The 21,246-nt window shown below is 35.3% G+C and overlaps 2 non-coding genes across 2 annotated transcripts; both read left to right on the top strand.

Moving 5' to 3' along the window:
• The first annotated feature begins 1,041 nt into the window (after window positions 1-1,041).
• LOC135270019 (U1 spliceosomal RNA) lies at window positions 1,042-1,204 on the top strand. The gene has a single exon (XR_010338246.1). It is a non-coding gene; the product is annotated as a U1 spliceosomal RNA (small nuclear RNA).
• An 11,941-nt stretch (window positions 1,205-13,145) lies between these two features.
• On the top strand, window positions 13,146-13,252 carry LOC135270044 (U6 spliceosomal RNA). Its single transcript, XR_010338259.1, has one exon. It is a non-coding gene; the product is annotated as a U6 spliceosomal RNA (small nuclear RNA).
• Window positions 13,253-21,246: the final 7,994 nt, after the last annotated feature.

The raw sequence follows: 21,246 nt of genomic DNA on the forward strand, positions 1-21,246 counted from the left end.
GTCCCAGAAATTCCTGTCTCCTACATCATCATTTTCCCTCCCTACTGATTTCGTCTATTGATTCCACAAATATGCTGATATTTACGCCAGGTTTAAAAGTTTATTTTGATGCAACTACTTTCTCCACATGCCACATCATTTTTCTCTCTCCATTTATGTATTACAGTTCTTGAAAGTCCTGTGCATATACTATCTCCATTGTTTTTCTTCCTAATGGCTCTTAAACCTACTCCAGTCAGAGTTTTTAACCACTATTTTTCCAAAATCACTTTCAGCAGATCATAAATGATCTACACATTGCTCAATATAGTGGTCAGCTTCTCCATGCTTATGCTCACCTTTCTTAATATATAAGAAGTATTTGACAATGTTCATGCTTTCCTCCTGGAAACATTTAAAAATAACTTCATTACATGGAACCACATTTACACTCACTATCTGTGTAATCTGTAATTTTGCTAGTTCCTTCTCATATTCTCAACTTCTAATGCAGGACTGTTGTCAACTATATTTGTCAGACCTTTTCTCTTTCTAGCCTTCAACCTTGGTGTCAGAAAGCTTTAAAAGTATTATCTGAGTCAACGATTTTACAATTTCTAAGTCCAAACTGGACTTCTTTGAACTACATCTTTCATCCAACTGCTTACTCAACATCTCCACTTGGATGGTTAAGAGGCGTTTTGCACTTAACATGAATAAATCTCAGCTATTCATTTTGCCTTCTAAACCTGCTCATCAGTCTTCCTCATGCCTGATAATGGCAACTCCATCCTTCTAGTTATTTAAGTTAAAAATCTTGGAGTCAGTTTGGACTCCTTTCTTTTCCTTTTATCATTCACACAATCTGTGAGCAAACTCTTTATATGATCTAACTGTAAATGTATACAGAATCTCATCAATTTTCTTTCACTGCTAAGTCCAAAGCACTAGCATTTCACACCAGGATCACTGCAATAGCCTTCTTACTATCCTACAGCTAACCTTGCCTCACTCTAGTCTATTCTTGACTCAGCATCTAGAGTGACCTTGAAAAATCAGATCATACTTATTGGCAGGGGAGACACCATGATCATGAAGTTGGTTTTCCCAGGGCGAGGCTTATCCATTGCACTCCAGATGTGCTGACCTCTGCGATTTCCCCAAATGTGGGAAACTCGACTACATAATTTGTGGTAGTGGGGGACTGTGTTCGCGCTTTCCCCTAGTTAAAAAAAAAAGAAAAAAGAAAAATCAGATCATGTCACTTCTCTGTTCAAAACCCTGCAGCGCCTTCTACCAGAGTAGTAGTAATAGTTATTCTACTGCAACACCTTCTACCATAGTAGAAGCTAAAGCCCCTTACAATGGTCAAATGTCAGACATTTTTCCCTCTTCAACGTTCTGCCCTTCTGTTATCACTGCCTTAGTCACTCTTCTCCAGACATGTACCTCTTCTCCTTGTTATTTCGTGAACTCTGTAAACACTATCTCACCTCAGGACCTTTGCATCTCTTGTTGCCTCTTCCTATATTGATTTTCTTCAGATACACACATGCCTCATTCCGTGACCTACTTTTCATTTTATTTCAATATTACTCTCTAAATAAGGCCTTTCTTCCCACCCCTTTTAAAACCATCAAATCTTTCTTGATACTCATTCTTCTTTCTTGGTTTATGTTTCTTTAAAAAAACTTACCACCATTTAACAACAGATGATGCTTTACTTATTATTTTCTATATTGTCTCTTTTCTCACAATAGATTGAAGTTCCGTGAGAATAGGAAATCAATAGATACTAAAGTCCTTATGTTTCTTTTCATTATTGCTATTAGCATAATATCTATCACATTGTGTCACAAAGTATGTCCTAAATAAATATTATTTAAATGAATGTGGTTCAATCCCTGAATTTGAAGCAGTAATTTACTTAGGCTCTTTCTTTTGTAACAGTCTCTTTACATTGATTTACTTTTCATTGACTCGATATGAAAACACAGTGGAATCAATTTAATTTATTGTGTTATTTTTATACATTAATATAATTATATAGTACACTTCAGATGAAGTAAAAATAAGGGTCATTGGTTTACAGGAAAAAGCAATAACTTCTTCAATACTACAACAGATGTATCAATTTTACACCTTTAATTTAACCAAATTAATTCTAAAATATGATTGTAAACTGACAGTGAGTCAGTGAAATCACTGTATCCAATTTTGTAAACTTCAAGCAATCCAAGTTTAAACTATGAATATTGAAAGCAATGTCTCACCTTAAGCAGCACAGACTGAACTGCTGTGTTAATCACATTCATACTTAGCCCAGCAAATAGATAAAACAAAAATAAGATCATATTATTCATGATCACTCAACAAGGAAAATTAAACCATGCTTTAAACTGTAAACAAACATCTAAGACATTACGTTTGTTTGCTTTTTCAACCATTAACATTCAGGTTTTAATTCAGACAAACTTAAAACTGAACAATATTTTTGCCATTCACGTAATAGAACAATAAATATAAAAGGGGGGTCATATATGTGCACAGGTATATTCATAAATAAATGTAAAAACTATACATTTTTTAATGTTGTTAGAGTTGTCCAACTAATTTAAGACTCTTCTAAGGAGAGGAATCAATATCGAATTAGTAATCAGAATGCGTACATTGTATTTTTTAGCTCTAACACTGTTTGAACTTAACCTATTACAACTAGAGCACGGAGTAAAATATCTTAGGTCTCCAGTCTTTATATATGTAAATATTAAACCAGGTGGAATCCTAACTCTCATCTAGCTGTTGTATAAGTGTTATTTTTGACACATTCACAAATTTTTCATCTCTGAAATAAAATTGCACATTTTCCAAGTAATCATTTTTTTAATCTCAATGAAAAATCTAATAAACTAGAAGTTCCAATGTTTCATGAGAAAAAAAGTACTTTCCTTATTTTCCCCAGAATTTCACTTCACCTAGTTAATTCCTGCTCATCTTTTAGTTCTTAATTGCCACTTCCTAGTGGAAGTGTTCTCTGATCTCATTTTATATTATTATTCTATATCAGCGCTGTCTAAGAGAACTTGCTTCAATGATAGAAATGTTCCATATTTTGTAATCCAATATGGTAGCCAATAGTCACATGTAGAAAACAATAAATTCTTCAATACTACAACATATGGGAGTATAAATTTTACACATGTAGCTATTGAGAATTTGAAATGTGGCTAGTGTGACTGAAGAATTAAAATTTTAACTTTATTCAATTTTACTAAATTCAAATTTATCCATTTTTATATCATTTCCTTATATAATATAAATTTGATAAATCACATTTTTATCTATTTTATAAATGTAATCAATCTAATATAGCTAATAGCTACCATATTGGATAGCACAGTTCTGAACCATGGACATCTCTTTCATTACATTTGTCATCATTATGACTGTTTATTTCTTTGTGTAATTACTTGACTAATACTGCACTCCATAATTAGATTTTAATTATCACAATTAATTGGAGCTATGTATGTATATTTTTGATTATCTTTGAATCTTCAGGACCTAGTCAAATGTGTGGGCAAAAGTAAGTGCTTAATAAATAAAGGATTGTGGTAGGGTTGCTGCATTGTACAAGTTAACGGGCGACACCAGTATTTTAATCTATGTGAATGACTCTTTAAATGGAATTGTTCAATGCCTTGTGACCTATGTAGTGACATAATGAAGTGGCTTTGCTCCAGAATAGAGAAGAGGGGAACTTACAACCGAAAATGGTCATTGTGCATCCTCAGTTTTGTCAGGGAATCAGTGACTAACAACGATGCATTGATTTAAATTTTGTATTTTATGGCTACTTTTAATTACTATAATGCTGAAATATTGCCTATTTTTGTTCTCAGAAACATGCTTTATTCTCTTTCCAGGTTTAAAAACTACTAAATACCATTTTGTCTGCAGTTTGATTTACTAATTAAGAATCTAAGATTATTCAGAGTTTGGTTGTAAATCACCCATTCATTGACTTATATAGATAAATTGTTTTGTATATTGACAGTCAACAATTCTAGGACATGTTTTGATTTTGGAATTTTCATTAGACATTGAAAAACTCAGGAGATGAGTTAGGGTTTTCATTAACATATTGTGTGTAGCAGCCTATCATAAACTGTATTTGGCTTCTCTCCTTTGTGTTTGTACACAGTTTCCATTAGATAAAACTAAATTATTGAAATATAAAATCCAAAGGAATTTCTATTTAGGTAAACAGATATTATTAAAGGATGAGAACTGTATTACTTGAACCTTAAATATACATATGTCCACATATGAAATCTAGCATTAGATTGTTTTTTTCTGTTCTTAATAAAATCTCTTTAATTCAATAATCATATTTGTCATTTAGAATAAAACTTAAGTTACTGAATAGATGCCCTTTTTAGTGACTGTTAATTTTCCAAGAGGTAAGAGGTAAGCATCTCTTTTTTTCCTCTTTGGGCTACTTGTAGCAAATCTATTGGTTCCAACTTTCTCCTTTTTGACCCTTCACTCTGACTCATTCTACCGTCACCCACCAGATCTATCAAGAAGGGAAAGTTAATAACAAGGTTCCAAGAATGAGATTAGATTCACACTCAAGCAAGGGAAGGTGAGTTTTGAATTTTGAAAAGAAGACCTTCAAGGGTCATGTAATTACTAGGGTGTTATCAAAAAATATATTCCTCATTTGGGAGGCAGTTGCCATAATGCCACAGGGCAGTTGAAAGTTATAAATGGTGACATGCAAATGAGTCAGGAAAGCACATACATTGGTGTTCTGCTGCCCCACTTACTAGTGGAAAATGCAACATCAGAAAGCATGCCTTTCATGGAGAATGACATATCTAGGACATTGGCTGGGATTTATAGTCAACCATCTTTCTGCTGCTTCATTGGCTTTTACAATTCATTTCAATTTCCACTTATAGAAAAAAATCATGGTGCATAGATTAGCATATATCCCTGTCATGCTTCTTTTGGCTGCTTCTTTTACTTGTGATTAATTTTTAAAATTCAGCTAATTTATTTATGTGATAGTTCATGAGAATCATGACTTGGAAAATAATTTTGCATTCATCAAGGCTTGTCTCCATAACAATACTCTTATGTACTTATGCTAAGCAGTTGCTCTGCTTTTTAAATTCTACCTTGATTTAAATGACTACTCTCTTTATTTTCTAACTAAAGAGTCCAATTCTAATTTTTTTTATTGCCTAGAGAAAGGGAAAATAATAAATTAAAAAATGACATGCTTCAGGGCTACTTATGAAAGGTCTGAGAATTACAAACCATTTAGTGCTTTCTATATTAGAACATTAATTCTTAGGAAAAAGTTTTATTCAGTTTTAATCAGCACCTTAGAGATGTCATCTAAATCTTTTGAGATTTTTGAACCCTTAATTCTGACCTAGTTTTTACATTCTTCAGGTGTTAATAAACTACTACTTTCTGCCTGTAAATAGAAAATCAAGATCACTTGGGATAGGTTATCTCTTGTTATCTATTTGACTGGTAGATTTAAACATTTTATTTTATTTATACTTAAAGTAATGACAATGCCACAAATTATATGTCCTGAGACCAAAAGATGAAAATGTGATGAGACTAATTTGTCTTCAGGGGCTTTTTACAAAGCTCTATGAATATATAAATATAAAATTATTTAAAATATAATTTAATGCAATATGATTCCAAATTTCATTAATAGCTATACAGTGCAAGCCACTGACAATGTAAATATTATATTTTGATAGCTACTTTTAATAAATGTAATACTGAAATATTGCCTATTTTCACTCTAAAAAATACACTGTTCTCTTTCCAGTTTTAAAACCTACTAAACATCATTTGTCTGTAGTTTACAAAGCTTCCAAAATCTTTCATTATAGTCATTAAACATTTCCTCTAGGACCAAACATAAAACCAGAGAGCATTTTCCTATGCCACAGATCAGATGGAGAGTCTGTGAGTGTGTGTATTTTATCACTCAATACAAGAACCCATTTGTTTTGTTGTTGTTGTTGTTGTTGTTGTTTTGAGACAGGGTCTCACTCGGTCACCAGGCTGGAGTGCAGTGGTGCAATCTTGGCTCACTGCAGCTTCCGCCTCCCGCAAGAGCCCATTTGTATTTGTCTCTATATAGTGTTAGGCTTTTACATCAAAGCAGCAGTATTTCTTTAATGCAGTGATTGTCAAACTTTAAAATGGAGAGTTTGTTCAAACAGATTGCTGCCTTCCCTCTTCACTGTTTCTGAGCCTGTGAATTGGGGTGGATGTGTTACAAGAAAGGGTCCCCAATGCATACCGCAAGAGATGGTTCTTGGACCTTGTACAAGAAAGAATTCAAGGCAAATCCATAAAGTGAAAGCAAGTTTATTAAGAAAACAAAGGAATAAAGAAGATTATTCCACAGGCGGAGCAGCCCTGAAGGCTCCTGGTTGGCTACTTTTATGGTTATTTCTTGATTATATGCTAAACAAGGGGCAGATTATTCGTGAGTATTCCAAAAAAAGAATGGGCAACCCCAGATCTGAGAGCTTCTCCCCCTTTTAGACCATTTGAGGTAACATCCTGACTTTGCCATTGCATTTGTAAACTGTCTTGGGACAGGTAGGAGTGTGTTTTAGCATGCTAATGTATTATAATTAGCATATAATGAGCAATGAGAATAACCAGAGGTCACTGTCATCACTATCTTGGTTTTGGTGGGCTTTGGCCATCTTCTTTTCTTCTTCACCACAACCTGTTTTATCAGGAAGGTGTTTGTGACCTGTATCTTATGCTGACCTCCCATCTCATCCTGTGACTAGGAATGCCTAACCTCTGGGGAATGTAGCCCAGTAGATCTCAGCCTCATTTTACCCAGCTCCTATTCAAGATGGAGTCAATCTGGTCCAAACACCTCTGATAGATGGCCCTGGGAATCTGCATTTCTAAGTTGACAGGTGATTTTGATGCTGCTGGACCATACTCTGAGATAAATGAATGAAAATAAAATGGTATGAGATAAAGGTAACTACATCTTTAATCAACAGTACACATGGAACAATGAGGTTTTAGAGACCTTTGGTCATTCCTGAGATTTCTACCTGAAAGCATCAAGAAATATTTATATTAGACAGTATATATATTTTATTTACAATATAGTAAACAGCTGGAAATAATGAAAAGGACAATTTGAAGTACAACCTAGGAAAAATAGTTACAGTGGGGAAGAGAGAAATAACCGGGCAACACAGCTAGGCTTTCTCTCTTGCTCTGGTTTTACTGACTGGCCGTGTGTGTGTGTGTGTGTGTGTGTGTGTGTGTGTGTGTGTGTGTGTTTGTCTTTGTGATTTTATGCTTTGGTTTGTCTATGCTTGAGCTCAAATTTCTTTTAATTATTCTTAAGAAAGTTTTGCCTTTTTGCCTTTCCACGTTTCTTTTCCAACAGAAGTACTCATTAAAGGGAACTAGGCTATTTAGCAATTTTATTTCCAATGGAAAACCATTAAGTAAACATTCTGGTTCCAATATTATGTAAATACAAGCAGCTGGAGGTTGTTTTCCCAGCCCTGGAGAGAAATGGTTGGAGTAGATTGCTTACTCTGTACTTGTTCCCCTTGAAATGTGAATTTATAACTCCTCCCATTTCTACTCCATGAATGTGGGATGACCTTGTGAATTGCTTTGACCAACAAAACACTGCAAAAAAGATATTGACCAGTTCTGAGCCTAGGCATCAAGAGATCTTGTACTGTTTTGCTAGTTTTCTTGGACTGTGCTTAGCAGCTGCGTGATAAAACCCAGGCTAGTCTCCTAGGTGAGACAGTTCAATCACTCCCTTCACTGAAGTAGACAGCCAGCTGATCCCACAGTAACAAAGCTTTGATATGACTGGCAGCTGACTTCAGACTTCTAAATTAGCCCAGATAAATCCAGAGGAATTGCCCAGCTGAGCAAATAAAGGGTTGCTATTTTAAATTTATAAGTTTTGGATTTAATAGGATGAAAAAGTAAACTGAAAAGTGGCCTCTAAAGAGGCAAATATAAAATGCTTAGAATCAATTCTACATTGGATGCAGAGAGAGATGATTTAAGATTTTTTTTAAATCTGATTACTGTTAATTCCTATAGGATCTACAAACTAATTTTTTTAAATCCCAGAAAGGTTTAAAATAACTTCATGCAAAATATACAAAGTGAACTTACTTTCTAATCAGCTACTTTTAAAATATTTTTGCTTTCATAAAACCAAAGTAAAACACATTTATAAAGAATGAAATCATCCTTGTGTGAACCTTTACTCTTTAATCATATAAATCAGCTAAGATAGAATATTAAAATAATATTAGAAATTATGGGCACAATATATTGTTTCTTGAGTACCAATTTTCACAGTAATATTATACTATTATAACAACCCTATGGGCGTCAGAGGTGTTTGAACCAGAGCAACTCCATCTTGAACAGGAACTGGATATAAGGCTGAGACCTACTGGGCTGCGTTCCCAAGAGGTTAGGCATTCTAAGTCACAGGATGAGATGGGAGGTTGGCACAAGATACAGGTCACAAAGATCTTACTGATAAAACAGGTGTAATGAAGAAACTGGCCAAAACCCACCAACACCAAGATGGCAATGAACGTGATCTCTGGTTGTACTCACTGCTCATTATATGCGAATTATAATGAATTAGCATGCTAAAATATACTCCTACCAGTGCCATGACAATTTACAAGTGCCACAACAGCATCAGGAAGTTACCCCATATGGTATCAAAGGGGGACAAGCCCTCAGTTCTGGGAATTGCCCACCCCTTTCCTGGAAAACTCATGAATAATCCACCTGTTGTTTAGCATAGACTAAAGAAATAGTCATAAAAATAGCCAACCAACAGCCCTCAGAGCTGCTCTGCCTATGAAGTAGCCATTTTTTATTCCTTTACTTTCTTAATAAACTTGCTTTCACTTTATGGATTTGCCATTAATTATTTCTTGTATGAGGTTCAAGAATCCTCTTTGGGGTCTGGATCACAACCCCTTTCTGGGAACATCTTCCTGGCCAGCCATAAAGGGATGATACTGATGAGACCCCTAAAGGGATGATACTAACGAGACCCCCAACAAAGGAAATAGACTGTAGCACTGATTTGCTGACTTTGTGTAAGTGATGGATGCTAAAATGGGCACTCTGAATGAAGAAACCCCCAAACAGGCTTTGTGCAAGCAACAAGGCTGTTTATTCACCAGGGTATGAATGCGCTGAGTCCGAAAAGAGAGTCAGCAGAGGGTGGTGGGATAGGAGTTGGTTTTATAGGTTTGAGGTAGGCAGTGGAAAGTTACAGAAATTACAGTTCAGGGCAGTTTTTGCAAGCTGAGAGGCAGTTGTAGGGTCTCGAGTCATGAGGTTGACCAAGACTGGTTACAAAGTCCAATTGCCTTATCAATCGAGGCCGGAATAAGGAACAATAGAGAATGTCTCAAAGTTAATTAGGTGCTGCAGAGGTTGATTATTTCTTCTCCTTTTGTGGTTTTCCAGTTACTTCAGACTTTCTAGTTCCGGGAAGCCATCCAGAGGTGTACGTGTGTGTCACAGGGGTCGCCATGACTCGACTTAGGGTATGGCCTATGGTGCAGTCACTTAGCCCAAAAGACCTTACATTGGGGTACCGGGATAAAGGATGGGATTGGGTTAGAGGTTCAACTTAGGAGAGTTAGAGTCTCCCCTAAGACAGAGTGGATTAAAGGACCCTCTTCATAAAAGGCAAAGAATTTGAATGAACTTAGGTTCAAGGTCCAATTTAGGAAGGTCAGAGTTCCTTCTAAGATTTAGAGAGTTAGAGGCCTCTCTCAGTAAAGTCTCTCTCAGCAAAGACTAGATTTGGATTTTGCATTATGGAATGTTAACCACTATTCTCTTTGGATCAATCTGTCTTATACTCTTTGCTGATGGCTGTGGGTGACAGGATTAGGCATGTACAGGATCATGGGACATGAGAACTTCTTTTTCCCCAAAGGGGGGCACTTGAGAGCTGATGGAACTACTGGGGAAAATCCCTTTGCAACTGACAGGAGGCCACCTGAACTTTCAATTCAGTGTGGCTGCAATGGGTGGGTCTTTCTCTGGCATCTCTGAACTCTTCGACTTTTCCACTCCACCACAAGGAATGCTTTTCTCCCCATCTCTTCTTTCTCTTTTCTGTCTTTTCTGTTACTCAGGGTGACCATCTTGCCCAGAGACCACATATTGAAACTTCTGGTTGGAGGTTGGATTAAACATAATGGGCCCCATCTCAGGGCAGGATTGAGCCTTGCCAGTTCAATATTGGGTGTTAAGTGGAGTGGCTACTCTAGTGAATCTGGTATACTTTGTGCTATAAATTTGTCTTTCTGTATTACACTGTCATAAAGATGAATGCCTGAGGATAGTGAGACTGCCAAATACCTAGGCAGATAAAAAGGAGTCTCCAAAGACTCTCTGACCCACCCCACAAGTATTTAAATCAAATGCTTTTGTGCAGATGAGAAAACCTGCCCAGGGCTTGTCTGGGTATGCCCACAACAGACTGGAGCCTGACACGCACATGGAGGGAAATGGGTGGGGCCATGGGGGATTTTCACCTTATGCATGGGAGGAGCCTGCTCTCTTCAGCTCCTGTGGTGACCTGTTGGCAGTACTCCAACTCACTTTGCTGAGTTTTTTTCTATTTTTCCTTTCACCCATTAAATTCTGCTCCTCACCCTTCTATGTGCCTGTGAGCCTAATCTTTCCTGGCTGCGTGACAAGAACCTGGGTTTAACTGAACTAAGGAGAAGGTTCTGCAACAACAGAACATGGGCTTAGGACCCCTATAAGCCCACTGTTTAGCTGGCCCAGCAAACTGGTTAGTCATACACTAGAACATTAGAATAAAAGCACAACGGGTTTTTCTTAGAGCACTGATCTCCTCTTTAACAAAAATTATTAAGGGTTATAAAAGGTTTATGAGAATCCTACCTTATAGTCAAACTGATTAAAATTGGATAGATTTGTCTATAAGGTTTTATTAAAAACTGGATTTGCCATCAATAGTGTAGTAATGCAAAGGTGAAATTTAGGCTTTCTCTGTTGAACAAGATTTTCATGTAATATTAAAGGATAATGAAAGACTACTTGCCTTTGAATGAACTATAGAAAAAGAAGGATAAGAAAAGTGACATTGTTTGGAAAACTAAGTCTTCCTTTTGTTAATGAGTAAAGGTTTCATTTGTATAAATATGTTATTGGTATGTATTCCAAAATTATGGGAAACTCCTTTAATTCTGATACAACATAGTTTACGTTGTTGGCAATAATTATAATTGTTATGCTAAATTATTGTGTGCCACAGAGGTAACTAATTTTCTTGTCAATTTTGCCTTTGACTGTGGCTGCCCTAAAACTTTTTGGTATCCACAGACCATTGTCATCTTGTTTTGTTCTTCCTCAAAAGGTGGTTTATAATCAACTATAGGACTTTGACAGGTGCTCTTAAATGCAGGTTTATGATATCTTTGGAGACTATGACATCAGAATAGAGGAAAAAGCTTTCAGGACTATCGTGGAGCGCTGAAATGTTCATGAACACATATTAATCTTCTAGATATTACCTTTTGTCAGAACTCAGAGTTGTGAATGGCCCTCAGCATACCAGTGCCTTCTGACTGAACTCCTCTCTACCACAAATACAAGAGACTCTAATGTTAGGCAGGAATATCATCACCCCTGTTCAACCTGAAGAAGTTACAGAAGATGAATCTTTGTCCTTCTACAACCCTTAGGATTAAGGGTTCCCTTGTAAAAGGGAGGGGTAATTATGTCAGATGCGTTTAAACCAGAGCAGCTCCATCTTGAATAGGGGTTGGGTAAAATGAGGCTGAGACCTACTGGGCTATATTCCCAGGAGGTTAGGCATTCTAAGTCATAGGATGAGATCGGAAGTTGGCACAAGATACAGATTACAAAGACTTTGCTGAGAAAACAGGATGTGCTAAAGATGATGGCCAAAACCCACCAAAACCAAGATGGCAATGAAAGTAATCTTTGGCCATCCTCATTGCTCATTATATGCTAATTATAATGCATTAGCATGCTAAAAGACATTCTCACCAGTGCCATGACAGTTTACAAATGCCGTGGCAATGTCAGGAAGTTACCCCATATGGTCTAAAAGGGAGAGGAAGCCTCATTTCTGGGAATTGCCCACCCCTTTCATGGAAAACACATGAATAATCCACCCCTTGTTTAGCATATAATCAAGAAGAAAACATAAAAATAGCCAACCAGCATCTGTGGAGTAGCCATTCTTTCTTACTTTATTTCCTTAACAAATTTTCTTTTACTTTAAGTATTTGCCGCGAATTCTTTATTGTATGAGGTCCAAGAATCCTCTTTTGGGGTCTGGATTGGGACCCTTTTTAGTAACATTGGTATAAAATCAGCTTCAAGGTATACATTATAAAACTGATGTTTAGTTTAAATGATACTTTCAAGAACTACATCTATTAAGTAGCTGAGGTAGAAGCCATGCCCATGTCTATTTGATTCCAGAGTTTACACTCTTAACCACTCTCTTATATCAATGTCTCCAATTTTGCTTTGGATCGAGAACTCAGCATGATTCAATATTTTAAGAGGCTTACAGCTGTATCATAGCAGCTCTATCATAGCATTTTTGTAATTGCTGAAATTAGGTTGTCACAGTAGAGCTAAAAATAGGAGACTCATCATAGGACTTGGTAAAACTGATTCTCTTTCATAGATGTTAGACCAGTGGCATAACTTTTATAAAGAGAAATATTTGAAGAAAAAGTAAGGAATGCCCAAGACTTAAGGAATAAAAACGATACATGAGAGCAGTGACAAAGGCAGATATGAGATCATTCCCAGCCTTCTAAAAGAGAACTTCCATTCTTAGTGTCAGTTTGGTTCAACAAATACCTGGCCATATTTCTGATGGCTTTGTATAAGCCTTGGTCCATCAGTAATCCTCCTTCTCTATTGCCTTTAATTGTTCTTACAAAACAAGTACTGTCCCATAACCACAATATTCTCAAATATCCCCAGGCCTAGAAATTTATTTTTGAGCCAGTGCCACCATATACCGTCTTCTATTAAATAGTAAGTTCGTGCTTGCCTTGGCAGCATATATACTAAAATTGCAACGATACAGAGAAGATTAGCATGGCCCCTGCGCAAGGATGATACACAAATTTGTGAACCATTCCATATTTAAAAAAAATAGTAGGTTCTTAAAGATAGTTATTGATTCTTGCAATTTATTCCTCAATCTATTGTAATTAGGGAGCAACCCCAGCATTTTATGCTGCAAAATCTATCCAGAAGAAACCTAATAACTTTCAATCTAATTCCATTCCCAGCCTCTGCCCTACCATCTAATTTATTAGATATGTTCATAAGGTATTTCTTATTATTGAGCATTACACTATAAAACGTATTTAATGAAAACAGGAAGCAGAGTGCTAACGAGAGTTTGATTCAAATGAAAATCTTTTTCCCCTACAAAGATTTTAAATAATACATATGTTTACTTTAATTGTACATATATAGCTATAAAATCTAAACATCATTGTGTAAATCCAAAACTTTTGTAATTTAGAGGTTGCTTATTAAAATTAAAATAAACAAAGATAAACTAATTTAGCCACTATCACTCAGTGGTAGATCCAGGATTCAAACTAAGAAAATCTAAACTCTAGTTTGATCTAGTTGTTCATTACAATGTCATTTATTTTTCCTATCAACACTATGACATTAGTAATTCTTTTCTGCACACTGTAATCATGCTTATAAACACCCACTGTATTTATACATCTCTAGGCATTGTTTTTGTTTTGCTCATCTACTTTTTTCCCAGCAATAATTTAGACACTAATGTCAATTCAGAGTCTAATACAATGGTCACCTTATTTTAAATTTTACTGTTTCATTCATTAATTACGTTTTTGCCCAGCTCTTATTAGGACAACACCTACTGAAGAAAAATTCTTATATGGTACCTTTGTAATATACTACTGTTTATCACATTTCTCCACTTGAATCATTTTTATCCCTCGTTTTGCTTAACATTACTCCCTGCTAATTACTTTCATAAAGTCAAACTCCTCTTGGCCAATCTTGTTCAATGCCTTACTTTCCTAAGATAGCACTTAAACTCAAGTGATTGTCAAATTAATTTTCTTTATCCTTTTAAGCAAGCTTGCTGCAGTCAAAAGGGAAGGAATGCATGGTAAAATAATTTGGATATAAAAATCTATCTATGCTAATAATTAACTGAGCTTCCTTGAACTAGTCAGTTAGACCGCTCAATATCACTTTCTTAATCAAAAACTTGAGATACTATTAATCCATCTTATAGGATGACTGTGAATCTCAAAAGAGATGATGCATACCAGAGTACATTGCATATAATGAAGATTTACATGAATGCTTTTATTACTTTGAATCTATAACCTCCTTGGGTAACCTAGTACTTCACCCTTTTAACTATCTATTTACTGTCTACTTTTCACTTGAGATCCCCATAAGTCACTTTCACTATAAGCACTCCAAATGAGGAAATACCAACCAATCAAACAAACAAACAAAAAAAGCTCCTAAAGTATGAGAGGGTGAAAGGACATTGTGCAAGTGTCGGAGGCTATTGGTAGGAGGATAAAGTGTAATTGGAGCCAACAAAAATTTTCGAACATAATTGTTACATGACTAATTTTGTTTTAAAATGATGTCTAAAAAAATGTAAAGAGAAAGAGACAGGAATTTGTCTCCAGAAATGAAATACTATGACTTAATCTGTACCAATCATTGAATATATAGAAAAGGAAGTTGAAGAGAAAAATCTTGCATTATGTTGACTTGACATACCAAAGTATAAGAAGAAGCTGTAACTATAGAATGACTTTCAAGTTATAGGCGAGTGGAAAGATGGTAGTGATTCTATTAAGCTGGATTACGTATTGTGTTGATGTTACTGGCTGAATTGTGATCTTCAAAAAGCTATGTTTAGGTCCTAATCCTCAATATCTGTGAATGTGATGTTATTTGGAAATAGGGTCTTACAGATGTAATCAAATTCTAATGAGGTCATTAGGGTAAACCTTACTTTACTATAACTGTTGTCCTTATAAGAAGAAAAAACCACCATGTGAAGACCGAGACACATAGGCACATTGCCATATGACAGCAAATGCAGAGATTAGAGTGATGTAGCTGCAAGCCAGCAAATGCCAAGGATTGATAATTACCACCCAAACCTAGGAATAAGAAAAGAATTATTCTCCCCTACAGAGTTCAGAGGGAGAATGGCCCTGCAAACACCCTTATTTTAGATTTCAAGCCTCCAGAACTGTCAGACAATACATTTCTGTTGTAAGCCACCCAGTTGGTGGGAGTTTGTTGTAGTAGCTGTAGGAAACTAGTAAAGTTGATAACCTTAGTTTCTATTTGTTAAGTGCTAGGTTTGAGAGGCCTTGTAATACCCATGGAGAGATGTGCAACAGACATTAAGAAATGCAAATCTGATGCTCAAGGAAAAGGTAAAAGACAGAGACATTGTTATGAGAATCTTCAATACAATAACCAGAGCTGAAGTTAACCTGTAAGGGGAACATAACATATTACATTAATCAAAGTTATTAGTGCTAGCTGATATAACAACAACAATCTAAAAATCTATAATAATACTTTCTAATTTACTCCAATTTGAAATAGGTTGCCTGCAAGAAGCTTTCTGTATAGTGATGCAGGCATCTCAGAAAAGAAATTTGTCTCCAGAAAGGAACTTCTACCTAGTATGGCATTCTCCTTACATCTTATGACTTCACTATCTTATAAGGACTCCTTAGATTCTTCACTGAATTTTCTGTAATCAGTAGTACAATGAATGAAAAAACAAAAAGATCAATGAAAATTACCTTATGAACCAAGCCTGTCCACATTTTACCAACTAGAACTCAGTCATTTGTCTCAAACCTAACTTCAAAGGAATCTAAGAAATGTAGTCTCACAGTTTGGTCAGATGAACATCTCTTTGGATTCTACCACAGATGTGCACAGAAATAAATGAATGCAAAATGGAAAATGATCTATATACTTTAGAAAGTACAGACGAAATTTTATCATTTCCAGAGGATAGAAAAATAAAGACCATTTTTGGCTATGTAAAATCAGAAAGTATAGTAATATTTGTCTAGACTTTAAAAACTATGGCTGGGAATGGTGGCCTACACCTGTAATCCCAGCACTTTGGGAGGCCAAGGTGGGCCAATCGTCTGAGGTTAGGAGTTTGAGACCAGCCTGGCAATATGGTGAAACCCTGGTCTCTATTAAAAATACAAAAATTAGCCGGGTGTGGTGGCATGCACCTGTAGTTCCAGCTACTTGGGAGACTGAGGCATGAGAATCACTTGAATCCAGGAGGCGGAGGTTGCAGTGAGCTGAGATCATACCATTGCACTGCAGCCTGGGTGACAGAGCGAGACTCTGTCTCAAACAAACAAACAACAACAACAACAACAACAAGGAAACTAGAGAATTTGGAGAATGATAGAAGAAAAAATGCCTTCAGAAAAGGAGAATCAAATAAGCAGAATCACAGAGTCAAGAGAATTCCAAAATTTCTTCTGAGAATATATGGCCAGTTTGGTCAAAGTATGTGAAAAGAAACAGAAAATATAATATTGCAATTCATATGGCACTGCAGAAGACCTCCATTGCCAATGCAATATTGAGCAAGAGTAACCACACTTTCTGATTTCAAATTATATTAATTACAAAGCTATGATAATCAAAACAGCATGATACTGACATAAAAATAGACGCAATGTAACAGATTAGAGAGCCCAGAAAAAAACCCAACTGATACAGTCAATTAATTTTTGACAAAAGGCACCAAGAATACACAATGGGAAAAGATGGTCTCTTCAATAAATGGTATTGACAAAGCTAGATATCCACATGCAAGAGAATGAAATTGGACACTTCTCTTATACTATAACCCACAAATCAACTCAAAATTGATTATAAAGATTTAAACATAAGACCTATAACCATAAAAGTCCTAGAAAAGACTACAGGGAAAAAAACTCCTTGACATTAGCCTGGGCAATGACACTTTGGATATGACTCCCAAACATAGGCAACAAAAGCAAGAATAAACAAGTGAAATTATATCAAACTAAAAAGATTCTGCACAGCAAAGGAAACAATCAAGAAAATAAAAATTTGACCTATGAAATGGGAGACTATATTTGCAAACCATATATCTAAAAAGAGGTTAATATTTAAAAATACAAGGAGCTCATACAACTAAACAGCAAAAAAAAAAAAAAAAAAAAAAAAAAAAATCAAATAATCCAACTTAAAAATGACCTAAGGGCCTGGGTAGACATTTCTCCAGAGAAGGCATACAAATGGCCAAAAGTATATGAGAAGGTGCTCAGCGTCACTAATCAGGAAAATGCAAATCAAAACTACAATGAGATGTCACCTCACACCTGTTAGAATGGCTTCTATCAAAACGATGAAAGATAACTAGAGTTGGCGAGGATATAGAGAACAGGGAACTTAGGTACACTGTTGGTGGGAATGCAGATTGGTACAGCCATTATGAAAAACAGTGTAGAGTTCTTCATAAAATTAAAACCAGAACTACTGTATAATCCAACAAGTCTTCTTCTAGTTATATATGCAAAATAATTGAAACTAGGATCTTGAAATATATCTGCACTCCTGTGTTCATTGCAGCATTATTCATTACAGGCAAGATGTGGAAACAGCTAAATGTCCATGGGTAGATGAATGGATAAAGAATATGTGGTATATACATAAAATGGTATATCATTCAGCCTTAAAAAAAAAAGGAAATACCACAATGAGATACCATCTCATTCCAGTCAGAATGGCTATTATTAAAAAAAAAAAATAACAGATGCTGGCAAGGTTGTAGAGAAAGGGGAACACTTATACATTGCTGGCGGGAATCTAAATTAGTTCAGCCACTGCGGAATGCAGTTTGGCAATTTATCAATGTACTTAAAACAGAATTACCATTCAATCCCTCAATCCCATTATTGGGTATATACCTAAAGGAATATAAATCATTCTACCATAAAGATACATACATGGATATGTTCTTGCAGCATTATTCACAATAGCAAAGACATGGAATCAACCCAGGTGCTACCAATGGTAAACGAGATTAAAACCTGTGGTACATATACACAGTGGAGTACTCTGCAGCCATAAAACTGACAGTGAGATCATGACCTTTGCAGCAACATGGATGAAGCTGTAGGCCATTATCTTAAGCAAACTAACACAGAAACAGAAAACCAAATGCCACATATTCTCACTTATAAATGGATATTACCTGAGTGACAAAACAATCTGTACACCAAACCCCCATGACACACAATACCTATATAACGAAACTGTATGTGTGCCCCTGAACCTAAAATTAAAGTTAAAAAAATAAACTAGAATAAAAAGAAGGACATACCACTGTTTTTGACAACATAGATGGATCTGGAGGGCATTGTGCTAAATCAAATAAACCAGACACAGAAAGACAATACCACATGATCTCACTTACATGTAAAATATAAAATAGACTCATAGAAATGGAGAGGAGATTGGCGGTTGTTGGAGCCTAGTGGATGGGGAAATGAGGAAGTAATGGCTAAAGGATACAAAATTTCCATTATGTAAGATAAGTAAATTATGGAGATTTACTATACAACATAGTGCCTATAGCTAACAAAGTTGTATTGTATACTTAAAATGCCAAGGGAATAGATCTTATGTTAACTATTCTTACCATAATGCAATAATAATAATAGGGGCAGAAGGAATCTTCAGGAAGTGATACATATGTTTATTGTCTTGGTGGTGGTGATGATTTCATGTGTGTATACTTATCCCCCAAGTCATTGAGATGCATATATTAAATATGTAGAGATTTTATATGTCAATCACATCTCAATAAAGTGGCTTTTAAGAAACCATATAATCCAGATAACATAGAAGCAGAGTATTTATTTAATCTTTAGTTCACACTTAAATCAGTAGTAGACTTGCCATTTCACTTTATCTTTGCCAAGTGGATTTAAAACTCTGTAGACTAATTTATTAAAATTTACTACTGAAGTGAGAATGACAGTTATTTCTTTCCACTTCTCAGTACGGGACCACAGTTTTATTAGAATGCTTGCCCTCTGTGCTCAGCAAGGAGCATGTTATAATTAGATGAGTATTACAATAGAGATTGTGTTAATGGGATTTTTGAGAAATAGTAAAAAAGAAAACCTACAAGAGTGTCCCCATTAGACTCTGGATAAGTAAGGAAAACCTGTCTTAGGGGATCACTAAAGAAATCAGCATGAGTTAGTTAACCAAAGGTCAAACAAAATGACATGATAAGCCTTGGGGGATACAGTTAAAGTAATCATTGCAGATAAGGGACTGACTGACTGTCAGAGGTACCTATGCATATTTCTAATGTGAAAATGAAGATGGGAATTAAAACAGTAGCAACAGCCTCTTTATTTTTGTATAAACGTAAACACCACCTATCAGTGAACACTATTAAAATATATGTTTTGTGTATGTTGAAAGTGTGAAATCACAGGGCATGGTATAATGGAAACATTCCCATATACAGTATTTAAAATGATTCTCCCTTGAGGTCAAGTAAGTTCTGTCTACTTCTTTAAGTACATATTTTTTCTGAATTTGTATAAAAAAACACTCTAGTTGTTTAAGAACTTAGAAAATAAAGGAAATGTAAGAAGATAAAGCACATATAATGCCACCATGAAGAAAAACTCACTGCTAACATTTTAAATGTTTTCCATTTCATATTTATAGATATTACTATATTATTATAATAATGTATATCTGTTTCGCTATCCATTACTTCTCACTGGGTATTGTAGATTGATTTGTCTTTTTTGTTAACTTACATTTTTCATTATCTTGGAAAGATCATGTAAAGAAACCTTAGAAATAATTACAGCAACTTTCAACTAATCAGTCTGAATTCCCTCTAAGGGAAGTTAAAGAAAATGAAGTCAATTATTTCTTACTTTTTCAGCCTAAGTCTGTACTGTCCTTGTTAGGATAAAGAAAATAATATTCTCAAAGAAGAGTAAGCAAAGATAACTATTGGGGTGGGGGTGTTACATTGCTTGAAGCTTTCCTTCTCAGTGGGCTGGCCTTTAGGTATTGCAGTTCCTTATGAATAAAGATTACTCTAAATATTCTTCAGTTACATAAAGGCAGGGCAGGAAAGAGCAGGGAATGAATAGGAACTCTATCACTTCTTCACTTTGTAAATTTCTCCCTCAGAAACTAGACTTACCGAAGTGAGGTTCTCTGCTGATAAATGCAGACCTTTCCAAATATTCAGCTCCCATCCCCAAGATAAAAAGGGTCCTATATGACTTTACTCTTTCCCTAGTATTTAACTTTGAGAAAACACAGGCAATTGATACTGGTATTCAGAATGATAAGAATTTAGAATTTTATGATGTCCAATGTTCGTTATAATTCACAGCACCAGGAAAATAAAAAATAACAGCATTGCTACAGCACTAAGTATGCTTTTTTCTGTTTGACCTGGAGAGTAGCTAGCAACTCAACAAGAAGAAAGGACAGCTAGGTATTATGAAGGTGAGAAAATACTGTTTTAGTGCAGCTGTTTATCCCAATAACAGGAAGACTGTAGGCTGTTACTGATGTCAGACTATAGTCTATATTCTATAGTACTCCTCCTTTCTCTACCCCATTTGAGACTGATGTTAGATAAGGTGTTGTTTGAATAGAATTGATACATAAAGGACTAACAAAAACTCAAAACATATTTGTATTATCTCTTAATGCCTTTATAGACATAAATACAGCATGTATAAAACATAAATTTTCCATATACGTTGTCTTGAACTATAAACATTTTTGAAACTTAGCCTTACTTTCAATAAGCAATTGTTTATATGGTCCCAGGAGATTTCTCTTTTTTTTTTTTTTTTTTTTGACAGTTTTAGAAGTAAAAGTTTAAGCAATGAATTTAGAAATCCTTCTTGTCTAATTTTGAATAAATTTCTATGTGTTTATATATCCTGGTGGGAGAGTTTTTTAAAAATCACAATGTTTCTCATGTTTGCAATGATTGCATCAAATCAGGTGACAAAATTCTTGTTCTAAAAAAGCAAC

Source organism: Aotus nancymaae, unplaced genomic scaffold (genome assembly GCF_030222135.1).
Source record: "Aotus nancymaae isolate 86718 unplaced genomic scaffold, 86718_ANA_hifiasm-v0.15.2.pri h1tg000058l, whole genome shotgun sequence".
Taxonomy (NCBI): domain Eukaryota; kingdom Metazoa; phylum Chordata; class Mammalia; order Primates; family Aotidae; genus Aotus; species Aotus nancymaae.